The sequence below is a fragment of the Rhipicephalus sanguineus genome, chromosome 6, assembly GCF_013339695.2.
Source record: "Rhipicephalus sanguineus isolate Rsan-2018 chromosome 6, BIME_Rsan_1.4, whole genome shotgun sequence".
Taxonomy (NCBI): Eukaryota; Metazoa; Arthropoda; class Arachnida; order Ixodida; family Ixodidae; genus Rhipicephalus; species Rhipicephalus sanguineus.
In genome coordinates, this window is record NC_051181.1 from 80,478,650 (window position 1) to 80,495,738 (window position 17,089).

Genomic DNA, 17,089 nt, shown 5'->3' on the forward strand with positions numbered 1-17,089 from the left:
CGCCGTTGCTGGGGCTCGGATAAGGCGTTGCAGGTATGGCCAAGGAAAAAGTTGAACAAAGAGGCTCTGTAGGGACCCCCCGTCAGACAGGACGCGGTCCCTACAGAGCTGTCGCATATTTTTCGGGAGCAGAACTACCGTAGGACTGGCTACAACTTGATTTTGAAATGAAGAAGTAGTTGATTACCGGTAATGAATTACAAGAAAATATAATTTAATCGCCAAGAGCATTAGAGTTTCGAAAAAGTAATAGATCAAATCACAAAATTACAACAAAACTACAGCACGTCCGATCGCAGGAATCGATTACTTGTAACGCGTTACGTACAACTGTGGTTGTGTTTTTGTGGCGCAAGATGTCCGTCTTGAAAAAATCACAGCATATCCACTGGGTGAATGATGATGAGTGGGGCGAAGCTCCGGAGGGAATCATCGGAAACTCTTCCGTGAAATTCGCCCAGTACATCATATAAAGAGTGTGAAACATATTAAACACCAAACTTTTATTGTACTGTTGGTTTACGTGGTCCCTTCATTATCACCTCTTTGTGATCGGTGAAATGCTGGGAAAGTGTCCACTCCCGAGCGAAAGAGAAAGCGCACCAAGAGCGAGCGCCTTGTCTGCCTCCATGCGGCGACTCCGAGCGAAAGAGAAAGCGCGCCAAGAGCGAGCGCCTTGTCTGCCTCCATCCGGCGACTCCGAGCGAAAGAGAAAGTGCGCCAAGAGCGAGCGCCTTGTCTGCCTCCATCCGGCGACTCCGAGCGAAAGAGAAAGCGCGCCAAGAGCGAGCGCCTTGTCTGCCTCCATCCGGCGACTCCGAGCGAATGAGAACGCGCGATGAGCGAGCGCCTTGTCTGCCTCCATCCGGCGACTCCGAGCGAATGAGAACGCGCGAAGAGCGAGCGCCTTGTCTGCCTCCATCCGGCGACTCCGAGCGAAAGAGAAAGCGCGCCAAGAGCGAGCGCCTTGTCTGCCTCCATCCGGCGACTCCGAGCGAAAGAGAAAGCGCGCCAAGAGCGAGCGCCTTGTCTGCCTCCATCCGGCGACTCCGAGCGAATGAGAACGCGCGAAGAGCGAGCGCCTTGTCTGCCTTCATCCGGCGACTCCGAGCGAAAGAGAAAGCGCGCCAAGAGCGAGCGCCTTGTCTGCCTCCATCCGGCGACTCCGAGCGAATGAGAACGCGCGAAGAGCGAGCGCCTTGTCTGCCTCCAGCCGGCGACTCCGAGCGAAAGAGAAAGCGCGCCAAGAGCGAGCGCCTTGTCTGCCTCCATCCGGCGACTCCGAGCGAATGAGAACGCGCGAAGAGCGAGCGCCTTGTCTGCCTTCATCCGGCGACTCCGAGCGAAAGAGAAAGCGCGCCAAGAGCGAGCGCCTTGTCTGCCTCCATCCGGCGACTCCGAGCGAATGAGAACGCGCGAAGAGCGAGCGCCTTGTCTGCCTCCATCCGGCGACTCCGAGCGAAAGAGAAAGCGCGCCAAGAGCGAGCGCCATGTCTGCCTCCATCCGGCGACTCCGAGCGAATGAGAACCCGCGAAGAGCGAGCGCCTTGTCTGCCTCCATCCGGCGACTCCGAGCGAAAGAGAAAGTGCGCCAAGAGCGAGCGCCTTGTCTGCCTCCATCCGGCGACTCCGAGCGAAAGAGAAAGCGCGCCAAGAGCGAGCGCGTTGTCTGCCTCCATCCGGCGACTCCGAGCGAAAGAGAAAGCGCGAAGAGCGAGCGCCTTGTCTGCCTCCATCCGGCGACTCCGAGCGAAAGAGAAAGCGCGCCAAGAGCGAGCGCCTTGTCTGCCTCCATCCGGCGACTCCGAGCGAATGAGAACGCGCGAAGAGCGAGCGCCTTGTCTGCCTCCATCCGGCGACTCCGAGCGAAAGAGAAAGCGCGCCAAGAGCGAGTGCCTTTTACGATCGCAGGCATCCAATGACATGCGCCATTCGCATTATACAAGCGCCATCTGTCATCTTTAAACAGCAACTCTATGAAATACATGAAACGCCATCTAGTGAGTAATTCCTTAAACTAGAGCTCTGATAAATACATTAAACGCCATCTAGTGAGCAATTCAATAAACTAGAGCTGGCTACATACATACTACTACTACTATGGAGGGAACGACCCACACTCTAAGGAGCATCGCCCCTAAAAAAAGAACAATGCAAGGTTCGCGCTTTTTTTGCAAATACGCACGGACAGTACCAACGATTGGGTCTCTGAAGGGTTCTGACAGCGAAGCCTTCTTTATCACTTACAACTGGGCAGTACGCAGCTTCATGTATACGTATAAGTGTATTATACGTTGAACACCGCACGAACTTCTCACGTGGTGTTGAATGGCCATTCCCCCCCCCCCTCCTCCCCCTTTCGTCCACACCGTCTCGATTGTCCCACTGTTGTGTTATGCCAACCTGTCGAGGATATCTTCATCATTTCATCATCCTCGTGAGGTCATCCTGGCGTGTCTCGCCCCACGGCTGCACTGCGATCCTGCAGACACAGTTGCTCATAGCTCGTCATAAATATGCCAGCCATATTCAATACCCCACGTGTGATTATTGATTTGCCACAGTAGGTAGGACCCCGCCGTTGTTGGTAGTCTTTTTATTGAACTGGATAACAACGTTATTCTCAGAAAAGTGTCGCGTTTGACGTTGCTCTCCGATTAGTCAAGCGACAAGTCAGACGGATGCATAGTGTGAAACATCTACGCAGCGGCATCACGAGGGCGATGATGGCCGATGACGCTTTTTGGGCGAAGGAAAGCGATGACCATACGTATACACAAAGAACGACACACAGCTACATCAAGGAATTCTGTATGGCATGAGTAACAGTGGCATTTCGTAGTGGCTATGTGGCACTACGAAATGGCTATGCAGTGTGCATTGCTTGGCTAGTGGTGCATATATTTAGAGAACGCGACGGAGATGGCATTTATGACGGCGACGACGAAGGACACAGGACCGGGATGGCTGAATCAACCAAAACTAAGAGAGTCAATCAAGAGAGAAAGAGATACTAGAAAAAGAAAAGGCAAGGCAGGGAGGTAAACTGAATGGGCGTCCCGTCTGCTACGCTACAACAAAGGGCAGAGTGTTAAGAGATAAGAAGGAAAGAAGAGAGAGAAGATGAGAACATCGAGACTGCAGCTGCACCCTGTGGTACACAGCTCCTCACAAAGATCTCTAGAGGACAGTTTCTCAGCTTGAAGTATACGGTATTCCTGATTGTCGGCCATCGCGTGGGTTTGCTACCCTGTGAAATTATCAGTCAAAGCTTGAGAAGCTCTAACTGATCGTTTCCGTTAAGCATAAGACGCTGTTTTAGAAAGAGGTCGATGTGATTTAGTAATATGATTGAAACGAAGTTACATGCAATGGTGTTATTTAGTAGTTCACTTTTAATTAGGCGCAACAGAAGTGTGCTGACTGGCAAATATGCTTAGAGGCTGAATACAATTTTTGGTCAGAATAGCAATAATTATATAAGCCCACGTGTTGCTACTTTCACTGGAAACAGAAGTACCCTTCGGGTGAGCACGCACATATATTCTTTGCGTTACCGAAAAACTGAAGACTGGAGAGTGGGTAACAAAGCAATGGCCATGCCGAAATCTGGACGATATAGGCAAAAATAGTATTAAGTACTTCGAAAAATATACATTGTCACTCACACATCATCATCTGTACCATCTGCTCTTCCGAACGTTAAGTATAGAGTAGGCACTGATAAACCGCACTCGCTCATGAACCGCTCTGGATGTACTGGGTACGCATGAAAGCCCAAAAAAAAGACGACTTTCGTGTTCACACCTGCCGTTCGCACTGGTCGTCCATCGATGATTCGGTCGATTCTGCAGACCATCACCGCACGGGCTTCGCTCAGCGATGATCATTAGCCGAGGGCTTATCGGGAGCCCCTGCGACGGGGGAACAGAAACGCTGAGAGATGAGAAGAAACAACTTTGTCGACGGCAGGCCGGGTGTCTCCGTCGTCTTTGATCTAGACGCTTTCCTGGTTCCCTATTCTGATCCCTTAATCTGCCGCGCTAGCCCCGATTTCTGTTTCCCCACGCGCTTCCACCTCCTGTCCCCTGCCTTTGATTGGCCCGTTCGCAGCTCTCCTATGTAGGGCCGCCGCGTTGAGCCAAGGCTAGGAACTTTCCCTGCTCGAATCAGTTTCCCGATGTGATTTAGCGACGGCGCCGAGGAATTCGCGCGTAAGCCTCTCAGCGGACTCACCAGTGCGTTGTAAACAAGCGCATATAGGCCAAGCTGGCTGATTGTCGTAGATTCATGCACAGATTCGGGGTATATATAGGCGCTCTGTAATTAGGGATTCACATCCATGAGATTCCTCTGCGCTATTGTTGATAAGTGGTTATCTTATTGATAACGGACTACAATAAGCACGCTGACGAATATGACAGAAAAGGTTGAAGTTCACAGAGTAAGGAAGCTTGCTTAAAAGACGGGGAACAAACTCGCCAATGCAATAAACATTTCATGCAAAAGTAAAAAAAAAAACATGTCATGTGGCTTTGACACTGAGACAAGATAATATTCTTGAGAGTTATTAGCGAGAGCGTTTCTATAACTTTGTCACATGACAGCGTCCGAATACTGAGTGATATTTTTTCAAGCTTAGAACCGTTAGGCAGCAAAGCTGCAGCCATTACGCTTGCGCCATTGTGCTTTTTTTGCCTATCTTTCTAGGAACGGTTGTTGCCTGCTAACATAGGCTGCTGGTGAAGACAGTGCCATGCATCGTTTCGAGAAGGCGTCATTTCAGTAAGCCCAATTCTACTGAGCTGCACCTTTACAGCGTCTAAACTGATCACCACCTGACGTCTCTGCAAGATGCTCGTTTATGGCAGCGAGCTGTTAACACTAATTTCGGCAGCTGCCGGGCTGTAATTGGGTCCGGCGCCACTACGCTCCTTGTGGCTACTTTTGCAGCCGCATCGTTTCTACCTGCGGTCTCTTTTGTTCGCCGCATCCTTTCGTGTAATTGAGCCCGTAATACCTGGCGTGTTATACTCTCTGCGCGGATGGGTGGCGTGGGGATATGGCCGCTTGGACAGCTGGGCAGGCGATTACCCAGGCACGCGAAGTTTTCGGCGCCTTGATGGCTGCTGCTGAACTTGACAAGGCGTTAACGCACGTCATTCTGAGGACCGGAATTTCGGTGCTGTAGGTATATATATTTATTCCAAGGGTTTTCTGAGTAAGTCGTTAAGGAAAGACGTAGAGGGTTATCGCTCGGTGCCTCGCAACGCAATTAGGCCACCGCTGTCAGTAGTTGGATAAGCTTATAATGTCCTACTTGCACGTTCCTTTATTGGAATATGCGGACAAACCTACTTTCCGCAGTACAGCCGCGTAATTGACATTTGCTGCCACCTGCTTCAGAACGTGTTTAACGCGGCGAGTCGCATTCAGTGCTACGGCGGTTGCAGAAACTTTAGAGCTGGTTTACTGTAAACAACAAAGGAAATGTCAGCATAAAACACACGCAAAAAAATAACAAAAACAATTATTATATAGCGCTTTCAGCGTATGACTGCGATTTGGAGGGCGGGGATCGACGCCATCTACGATGAGCGTAATAATAGAATACGCAAGCGGTGTCTTTGTAATACTGTGCCGTATTTTAGTGTGGCGATGTACTTTTTTTCTACTTGGCCGTCTTTATATACAAGACCATTGGTTCAGTGGCGTAGTAAGAGGGAGGGGGGTACACCGAGCCCGTGCCCCCCCACCCCCGATGTTTTTTTCGATATGGCATGCAGAGCCAAAAATGACACTTGACCACATCTGCCTGCCCGGCCCCCACTTCAAATCAAGAAGGTGCCCCCCCCCCCCCCCGAAAAAAATTTCTGCCTACGCCCCTGCTCTGGCTTCAAGGTGTAGAGAAGGAGTGCTAGTGGCCTGCGTTTTGTATAGAACCTATTCTTAAAATTATCTATGTGAATTCGATATGACTTGGTGGCTTGAAAGGTAAACTAAATAAAGCAATGTTAAAAGACAGAGCCTTTGATAGGGACGAGAGGGCGTTTACAGAAACGTATTATCAAAACCTGACGGTACAGTTATTTATAAATGCAAATATTTCGCGGCAGTCCCTTAGAAGTCCTCATATCTGTGTAGAGCAAAGGAGATATTTAAAGCTATGGTAATCGAGTGGCGCTCGGCAATAATTAACAGGGCTCTACACCACCAGTTTTAATGTGACGGGCAGTAACAGGAAGAGGAGGAATATTAAGCGCGTGCACGCACGCACGCACGCACGCACACACATACACACACACACACACAAACACACACACACACACACACACACACACACACACACACACACACACACACACACACAAAACAAAGTAAAAATGCTACAGGAGGGAAGAAACGAGACGGCGGAACTAGAATTACAGTACGTATACATGCCACACAGCGACAAGAATGCTGAGGCTAAAATTACAACGCAAACACAGAAGACACCCACGAAGAAAATAAACGTACGACAAAATCGCTGACTGACAACTACTTTATTATTTCATATGCGAATGCATATATAAGCCCAACGCAAACTTACCGCACATGAGCGCACGACAATAGCTCCAAACCAAAACATGTAGAAAGTATGATAGTGTATTAGATACGCGAAGACGTGAAATCATATTCAGATGGGTGCAGGGACAAGCAAGTAAACAAGTAAGATGGACAAAGTCCGTTTGCACTGTAATTTTAGCCTTAGGAATATGTACCGACTAGAGCCAAACGAAATTTCATCTTAGTGACCAGAATCGACGCCCGCAGGGACCGCGAGCAGTAGCTTCACGTGCCACTGCCAAGAGCCGTCTTTATTTTCTTCTCTTGAGGTCGCGTGATCTGCGGTCTTGGTTGCCACCCAAAGGAAGGCGCTGAAGGGTCTTGGGGCAACGCCAGCGCAAATCCGAGTGGCTCGCGTTCTGCGCATGTGTCCTGGCGGCTTGCAAATTTCTTGGGTCCCCAATTCTAAAGCTGTCTAGTGTTTCGCCGGAGTTGGGATGTGCGCCTTCGACTTGTACTTTGACGTACAGGGCGTGGTCGACCGTGCTCACGCGATTATCTGTTGAGGGGGTGTTTTGTACGTCTTGTGCTTTCACCGCTAAGTTCGCGTTGAAGCTATAGACCGCAAGGTCACTAGCTAGAAGAGCTAAAGTAGGGGGGGTTAGTTGAAGTAACAACTGTGACAGTTAGCGCTCGTCCTATGTATACCTGTGAGTTCTTTTTATGCGTCCGTCTTTGTGTTCGAGCAGCTTGCTGCAAGTGTCGAGCTGTGACAGTTGTTAGCTCGCACTCGCCTTGTGTATATTCTTTTCCTGCGTCCTTTGCGCTTGAGCAGCGCGGAGCAAGTTTCTAGCTGCTTGCCGTTCTTCCTGTGAGATTCCAATTTCTTGCTATCGCGTTCATTGCTTCGCCCTTGAGGCGAAACTGTGACTTTTTAGTTGACAAGAAGTGAGTAGCTGAGCTTGCTCGATTTCGGTAGCACATACGCGCTAGGGCTTGTGGGAACCACGCCCACCGGCTATCCCGAGATAGCGTCACGTGCTGCGCAGAGGCGGTGCGCGTGGCCCACCTGAGCGGTTAAAAAGGGGAGAGACCTTGGCTGCCAAGAGGGACAGACGCTGCCACCCACGCTGGCCCATGACTGCTGCCGTAGATGATGGTCGCCGCCTCGCTGTCCCTTGTCCCTGGGCTCACCCTGCAGTATGAGCCATAGTTCTAAATAAATCGTTGTTGTTGATGGGAGTTGAAGCCTCCATCGTGCTTCCCTTTTGAAACGTTCCGTATGGCCATTCAAATAATTCCGTATGATTCCGTAAGAATCTTACGGAACATAGAAAATATACAGAAAATATACAGAAAACATATGGATTCCGTATGGAACATATGGAATTATTGGAATGGCATACGGAATATTTCAATAGGGTTGCTTTAACTACGGACGGGATGCAGAAAGCCCAATAACCACAGGCAATATACAACATAGCTGTTATGTTCGATGTTGGTCGTGTATCGTAGACGAAAATGATCATCATGAATTGGCATACGCTCTTCTAGACCTTCGCGGTGCGTTAAACAATATAGATCATGGCTCTATCTTACGCGAATTAGACAAGATTAACTGTGGCAAGAAAATGTAAGACTATATTTTAGTCTCAATGACCAAAATTCGCCCCCAATCACCTTAGGTAGCTTTGGCACACCTCAGGGATCTGTGCTCTCACCGTTCCTCTTTAACATAGCCATGTGGTATATTTCTGATTCGCTGGCCCACATACCGGATCCTGAATATTCTTATTATGCAGATTACATTACCGTATGGATGAAGGGTGGATCCGATGGCTACATTCAAGACACCTTACAAGAGGCCGCAGATGCGGTGGTTACGACAGCTAAATTTGAGCTGTTACTTATCTCAGCTAATAAGCGCGACATACCCAGCATTCAGATAAACCTGAATGGGAAGGAAGTTCCCGTTGTAGACAAAATACGTGTACTGGGCATGCACATTCAATCTATCAAACTCAACAATTACACACTTCAAATGGTTGCTACGAGTGTAGACCACACAACACGGCTTATAGGAAGGATCTCGAATAAGCACGGTGGTCTTCGCGATGCAGATTTAATGACTTGTACACGCATTTGACATCAGTAAAATCACAATCTGCCTCCCTTATCTTCACCTAACAAGGCCTGAGGAAGGTAAGGTTAATTCACTGATATGCAAGCTATACAAGTTTGCCCTTGGAGTGCCCAGTACAGCCACTGCTGAGAAACTCTTGGCTACAGGCGCCTTGAATACCTTTAGTGAGCTCGCAGAAGCCCACCTGACAGATAAGTACCAACGTTTATCGAACACCCGCAGTGGTAGGCGTATTTTAGACCCCCTAAATATTACCCCAGCACCGATGACCAAGGAGAAATTTGATATTCCCCTCCAGATTCAAGAGAACTTTGATATCCCTCCTCTCCCTAAAAATATGCATCTTGTTCATCACGAGCATAGAAGGCAACAACGAGCTAAATCCCTACAGAAAAAGTTCTTTAACTGCAAAGATGTGGTCTATGTCGACGCCGCAGAGTATCTATGGACAGAAATTCGCCTTATCGGTTGTTAACTCCACTGGCAGTGTTGCAACGGCAGCATCCATTGGAGCTCCGTCTTCGGAGGAGGCAAAGGACGCCACGGTGGCACTCGCCGCAACGACTGCCAATTCTATGTCATTGTAAGCGTCTCAAAAACTGCCATATACAACTTCGGAGCGGGTAGGGTTTGTAGGACAGCCCTAGCCATTCTCTTTCTTAATTCGCCATCCAACATTGTCACATTAATCTGGACAGCAGCTCACGCAGGCCTAATTGGTAATGAGGCGGCCCATGCAAGCGCTCGAGCTTTCACGATCCGAGCGCAGGCTAGATTAGGGGACGCTTCAGAAACCAATAATATCCCTCCTGGGTTTACCTCTAAAGACAGATTGGCTACATACCAGGACATTTGCGGGGATTACCGCCTAGGTCGCCAAACCCTGCCGCCTTTACTACGTCGGTGCTCACGCAGGCGCGAGATTCTTTGGCGTAGACTATAAACCCGCACTTTTCTTTCCCCTGTCTTACGCCACAATATTTTACCCCGAGATGTACCCTAATTCGCACTGCAAGTTTTGTTCTGTCAGGCGAGCAGACCTTAACCGCATTATGTGGCAATGCAAAGGTCACTCCTCTCTCCCCGAGCCTTCGTAAACAATTAAGTAGTCAGGGGCTGTGGGAGGCTGCCATGCGCAACTAAAACCCCGCACTTCAGGAGGCTATCCTGAGGTGGGCTGAGGTGGTAGAGGCCTACCGCGAGTAAGATCCCTCCCCTTAATCTCGCAGCCCCTTTCCCTTAACATGGGTTAAATAAAGTTATTTCTCTCTCTCTCTCTCTTCAATGTCGTCTTCTGCTTCGCTCCCAGAACACGTGCGCCCAATTCTCCGGCGTGGGATTCAATAACTCTGATGGGCGAGATAACGAATACAGAGAGAAAAAAGAGAGAGAAAAAAAGAAATAAAGATGAAAAAAAGCGATATTTCTTGACCCAAAAAATTCCAAGCGAGAGCAAGAATAAACATGTATTGGACGGAATAGCAAGGGGTGGGAAATAGAGGTGAGAGGGTAAAAGCCTAGCCAAGCCCAGCAGCTTTGCTGTGACCCAGCCTGGCGCGACTTAGTACAAGCGGCGCTAATATTGTTTATGTCGATCTGGGGACATCAACGCCACGTGCATGTGTTTGGAGGGTGTCAGATTTCGTAGAAGTTAACATTTATTACTTACAGCTACAGAGAGGTTTCCAAAGAGCTCAGTGCAGATAAATCTTTGCATCATACACAAAAAAGCTCGCGAAGTACCGAGAGGTTGCAATCTATGCAACTAGTTAACGCGCAACAATACCTAGACCTTTGTCAATAGGACTAGAACGGGTATAGAATCGGCAGATGCTTAGAAACGCCTAGGAACCTTATGGTCAGTGATATGCGATGCAGAGGAATGTTGTTCAAGCTTCAATTGTACGAAAATTTCTGCCAGTCACACAAAAACAAAGCGCGACTATTATTCTGACTTATAGGAGTTGATCCTATTGCTTTTTGTTGGATATTTCGGTAATCCAGGGCACAAACGTATGCACGACTATATCGGTGGACGATTTGCCAGCTTTGTTTGCAATATTTGTCAGCGGAAAGGAGAACGGAATGGTAGCACGAAAGCAAATAAGTACAATACAATGGATGATACGAATTTAGACGGTATACCTACGGCGTACCTTAGAAAATGACTAAATCTAGGTAATACCTAATCAGAAGCACCGATATGGTTGTGCATCAAAATGAAGAGTGTGCTATGCAACGGCATTTGATCACCATAACCGCGTGGGTGACCATATTACGTGTCGGCGTAACAGGTTACTTCGTCAGTAGTAGTGACAAGTTGCCGGTGGAAGCAGGCAATGCAGCGAATAGTGTTTTCATTTAGTGCAGCATATCGGACGTGAAGCCCGCGTAGCTACAAAAGTTTTTATCGTGAATGTGTTGTACAGTCGCGCTCAATATGACTTCCAATACGGGAGCGTTGGACCTCACGAGTTCAAAGGCTGCGCATGGCTTCAACTTGTTTTCATATCAGCATGTAAATGATATGTTCTTTTATGGAATCATCCCGGAGTGCAAGAACAGCGCTTAGTAATAGAAATAAGGGCTCGTGGAAGCCATGGGCAGTCTCTGAACTCGTGAGGCCTCAAGCTCCCGTCTACCAAGTCATATTGAGCGCGACTATACATATTGGTGCATGTATAATGGACGCCGCGTTAGGATTTCCATTAGTCGTATGAAAAGCTTAAGGTAAGGCTGTGTGTACCAGAGCCTCAGAATTATAAACTACCTCAATGAAACGGCAAGCCGTGTGCACCGTACCCGACTCTCTCTCTGTTACATCGCATGAGGTTCTTTGTGCGGTGCCACAAAAGTAGGGGATAAATTATGCAGCGAGCGCGGGTCGAAGACAAAGCTGTGAACTCAACCTTGTAGTCACCTCCGTTCCTGAAAGCAGAACAATACTCCACTGTTGCCGGAAAGAATTCGAGTGGTGCGAAAGGGTGATCGATCGCAGCGCCCCTCCGCGACGTGCGTGCCGATAATGCACGGCCGAGGCAATGCGATGCAAACACTGGCCTACCCAGCTTGTCTTACATTTATGTAGCACTTGCTTGGTACTCTTTTTTCCTTTTATTAGTCTTTGGAACAGAAGTAAGATCACGAAGAGGTGACACAACGCATGGCTACACGTTCCCGCAGGTATTGTTCTTCCCGTCAGTAATGTAAGCATCTTCGGACGGGGAGCGCACCCTTCGCGACAGCGGTTGGCAAAAAAAAAATTATCGAGGGAGCTGCGTCATCTCACGACTTTCGGAGACGAGACGCTTGACAAAAGAAAACGCAAACATCCCTATTGTCCTCACATGTCCACTGTACTCAACCCAGCATGCATGAAAAACAAACAGAAAGGCGGAGCAAAAAGGAGAAGAAAAGGACCCAGTCACGCGAGAAAGCAAGACATGTTGACAGCTGGCGCTGACGAGATCCCCTTGGGCTCTTACTAGGAAGGCCCATCTAATGCGGCTGTGTCCCTGTGTATAGCGACTATGACCCTGCGGCTGTCTTGTCTGAGAAAGAAATTTTTGTTTACTTGCATAAGACAGTGACTGGTTACACCAACGGCGAATGGTTATAAAACAAGGTATTCTGTCACGTTTTATTTCGTCTCCAACTTGCGCTTTCATTTACAAACAAGCTTATACGTTCCGTTGGATTCTAGGAATATAACTTGACGATAAATGACCAAGTGTTCATGCCATTTTCTCGTAAGAAAATATAATGGTTGTTACCGAAATTACCCTTAACTTTGTGTGTTCTTTTTTTTTTTTACAGCGTTTCATACATAAAAAACGGGTTTATTGCGACAATGCCACAATTTTCTTTTCTCGTTAAATAAGTAAACCTGAGTTTGTGCCAAAGCCTCACGTTGCCTCAGCAGCCTCTCCAACTGCTTATGTGAAAGGATACTTAGAAGGCGCAAGATTGTCCCTATGATATGGTGTGGTTAGGAAAAAAAGTAACAATTTGTCCATAAGAATAAATACTGACAGCGACTGCAAGGCATTAAACAGTCATACACAGCAAGTTTAGTAGTCTTATCATGGCCAGATCATGTACCAAGCATTCATGTACAAATTGAATATAGGAACATGGTGGCATGTACGGGCAGGCAAACACGAGCATAGTTCCCTCAATGACCGTGAACACTAGCTTTCCCAATGCTGGCATGGAATTACTTTTGTCAAGGGTTTCGCATAGACAGAAGTCACGCTATACTGGTCCATCCTCACCTTTGTTCGGTCCCAGTGATTTAAGAGCCGCTATTCACCGTTATGTTGTATCAACCAGCGAATAAACAGCTACATCACATGTCAACGTATGTTTTGCTGCAATTAGTTCATCGTCTTGGGAATTCGACATCTTGCACCCACGAATAAGTGTAGATACGGCTTAGGCTTGTTGAATATTGATGACTGTAAAATAAAAAACAACTTCCCTTACACATTCATAGGCAGTGTGGAATATTCCCGCTATTCTTGACCTACAACTACTTCTGCGTACCAATCATGTACACGTCTAACCAACGCGTCATACACATACAATGCTTGGACACTGAGACATCAACGATAGCATGCTGGCAGACTAATTTGCGATGTCCATGCAGACGAAAGCAGGCAAAGGCTGCACGTTCCGCTCCTCTATACATCAAGCTCTACTTGCACAAGAACATGAGAGTGCACTAGAAACCGTTGTGAGACTCCCCCCCCCCCCCTAGAACTCTTAACAAGCTCGTCCTAATTAGGCCGTACTTAGGGAATGTTACATCAATAGCAAAATAACGAAGAAATGAGAAACCGACGTCTTCTACTGTCGGCTCGAGGTAGGACGCCCGTACCGCACACGCAATTACTTGCTGACTGATGGTGAACCTCGTTACTGTGGTAGATGTCAGAAGCTGGCCGTCCAGCATGTGTTGCTGGAGACTCCCGATCCCTAATTTGCTCGGGCACTCGTTAACCCTTGAGCTGACCACTTGCGCAATTGTACGTTCCACATGTAACCAACCTCAAAATCAGCCCAAACAGATTCTCGTGATCCTGATGGCATAGCCATCGCGGCAAGTCAAGGTAATTCTGATGACCTTTTACAGGAGACTGCTGCATACGATGGCCACTTCTCCAGCAACGACTCAAACGCCAGGTACCGACAAGCCGTTCAGGCCTGCCTTTCGTTTATCAGTGCTGCTGTGAATGCCTGAGCAGCGAGGAATGTCGATTTTACAAAGTTCTTCACTGGTGAAAAGGAACCGCGAACACGTGGTAAGTGCAAAACAGAAAAAAGAGAACTCCCCTAACAAAAAAGAGTCCTGCAATTTGAAGCATGTTTTCTCAAAGACCGCTGAAATGAGACAGGAATGCTTCGCTAGCAAGATTGCCTCGCCATTGTCGGGAATGCGGCTGCGTGCCACTTTTTTCAAATGTTCAAATTCTTGGTAGAGGCAATGGCAAGGTTGAGCGACATTCTCCACGCATGCAAGGGGATAAATACATTTGCGCACCATCTCTATCACTGATTCACACGGTACTACGCTAATTATCAGGCTGGTGTTAGCCACTCCATACACCAATAACGTTTGGTGTTTGTTATGAACTTGATCTGCGCATTCCCGCCTGGTTTTTCTACAAGGTGATTGTTTTCAGTAAAGCACAATTGATTGTCGAGTCGTCGTGTGTGCTACTTCTCACCTCTATGTTAATATTTCGGCCGGTTCAAATCCTCAAGAATATGTAGCAACTGACCCAGATGGCGACTCTACTGTTTATTTATTCGTTTTACGCTAAGGTGCACAGTAAATAATGAAGGGAGGGGCTATCATACATGTGCAAAACAGTCCATTAATAGGCAAGAAATAATAATATAGAACATAACCAGGGCCCCACAACACACCAGTAGTACATAACCTAATAAGAACATAATGTAAGGAAGAAGAGACAAAGACAGCACCCTTGCTGCGGGCCGGCTGTTCTATTCTTCTAAGCTTCGTCCTTCTCTTCCTTGCACTACCCGATTCAGCGCGTGCGAGCGCCCAAACCACGGTGCCGTTCTTCGTCATTACACTCGGCCATGACTGCGAGCGGCCGCAGCTGCCGACTGTGTCTCTGGTGGGCGGCACTGGCTGCATCTTGGTGGTCGGTCCCGGCCACGCTCTGACTTGGTTTGGGGATCTGCCAGTGTGTTCTCTGGCGGGTGGAATTGGCTCTGTCGCTGTGGTCGGTCATGTCCATAGAGCGACGTCTTCTGAAAACTTGTCGTCGACGTCTCTGGTGGGCGGACCCGACTGTTTCCGGATTGCCACAGGTCCACTTGACGCTGGTCGCGCCGCATATCTATGAACCGGGCAAGACAATTCGTTTTCGCAACCTTTGAATGTCGGATCGTGTGGAGTTGGTCGCGCTGTTCGCGGTGGGTCGAGCTAGGTCGATGTGCTCTCCTACCCATGCGGGACGAAATGCGAGTGAGTTTCCGAGCTGATTCTTGAGGCAGCGTATGCTCTCGTGGTAGTATTGCCGTCATGTTCCCCATGGTGCTCGAGGTGACTGTCCTTGCCAAAGGGTCGCAAACATTTGAGCCGTACTGTTCAGAAGCCGTGTCATTAGCTTGAGACATGTCCTGAACTGGCAAGTCTTTGGCGTCAACGAACCCAGCTGGGATAAGCACCTCAGCTTGCTTTAAGGAATTGGTGCTTGGATGGGGGCGGGCGTCCGCACACTCGACCAATGACTGCGGTGATGGTCGGCAATGATGTTGCTCCTGACTGTGGGCCCAACCGAGAGTGGTGGTTAGTGTTTCGTCACTGTCTGGTTGCGATGGACCTGACGTCGACACACGGCTGACGTCGCCCCATGCCTTCTGGCACTCAGCGCTGGACAGCTTGGAGGCCGGCTCGTCGGCTGCTGTGGCTCGCAAACGGTCTTAGTCTTTGTCAAGGATGGTCCTGTGGTGGGTACCGACACGAAGTCGGACATCTGTAGGGAGAAGTAAACCTCTCGGCTAGTGTCGACGACTGCCGCAGGGCAGTGCGCGAAGCTGTCCGTGGAGCAGCTAGCGGACACAGCTGCGCCATGCCCTTCACGATCTCGGTCACCGTGAGAGGGCAGGGGGGTGGGGGCCCGAGCTGCACCGTCGGGATTCTGCGCCTCACAGCTCCCATCCGCGGTAGACAGTGGGTCGGTAGGCAGGCGGTCGCAGACATCAAAAAGTGGGCGAAAGAGACTCGTCAACTTCGCACACCACTCCGACCAGGATCGCTGCTGGACGCCTTCGTAGGCATGCCATGCCTTGGCGGCATCGCGAAGGTGGTCGACGGCAATCAGCCATTTTTGATGGTCCGACCAGGCGTGGTGGGTGCCGAGCGTGTTGATAGTCTCAACCCACCCAAAGACGTCGTCCTGGAAGCTCCGGAACACCGGCACTGCCCAAACGGCCGACGATGGTGAAGCGGCAGGCAAGAACCCGGAGTTCAACGACATCACGCGGTGGCGTTCACGACAGAGTTCCGTGAGGACGCGTAAGAGTTCCGCACCGTTGTCGGTTGAGGCACCCGACAAGCCATGGGCGGTGTCCCCCGCGTACGCGGTGGTCCCGGTCCTCAAAGCGGATGAATGCATCGTCAAGGATGCGTGGACGGCGTCCCTGCTCGTGAAAAGGTATCACGGCGTCGGCGAAACGGTGCGGAGCCGTCAAGGAGGCCTAGACGCCGTCCCAGAACGGTGGTGGCACTGGAGCAGGTGAGCAGGTGCCGAGGAGGCCTGGACGCCGTCCTCAACCCGCGCTTACTGCGGCCGTACGTTGGCGGATGCCCTGGACGAAGGAGCGGGTACGCTTACGGTTCGATGATCGTAGACTGCGCCATTGTAAGGAAGAAGAGACAAAGACAGCACCCTTGCTGCTTTTGGTTGGTTGGTTGGTTCCTTGGGGGAATAGCCCAACCCACTACGGGGGATCGGCCACGAAGCGTGCGGCAGTAGACTTTGTGAAAAAATAAGTTAAAATGAATATGCGAAAAAGATAATTTATAGTAAAGAAAAAAAAATGTTTGGGCAATTTTGGTTCTTTTTTTTTTCTTTAATGAAATGTTAATTAAACGATTGTTAAATAATAAAATTAAATAAATAAGCAATTACAAAAATTTAAGTAAGGGAATGAAAAGATATATTTCTACTTATAATATTAACATGGCAGTCTCTTTGTTTCTTTAATATAAATGAATATGGCATCATATATGCCCCTGTTGCATTGCCCTAGTGCCGACGCCCCCAGGGAGAGTAATGCTGATGTGGAAAGCTCAAGGCCAAGTTTTTGAAAAGGAGGTTTTAGAAGTCTTTGCCTTATGTTTTGGTATCTTCGACATTCTGT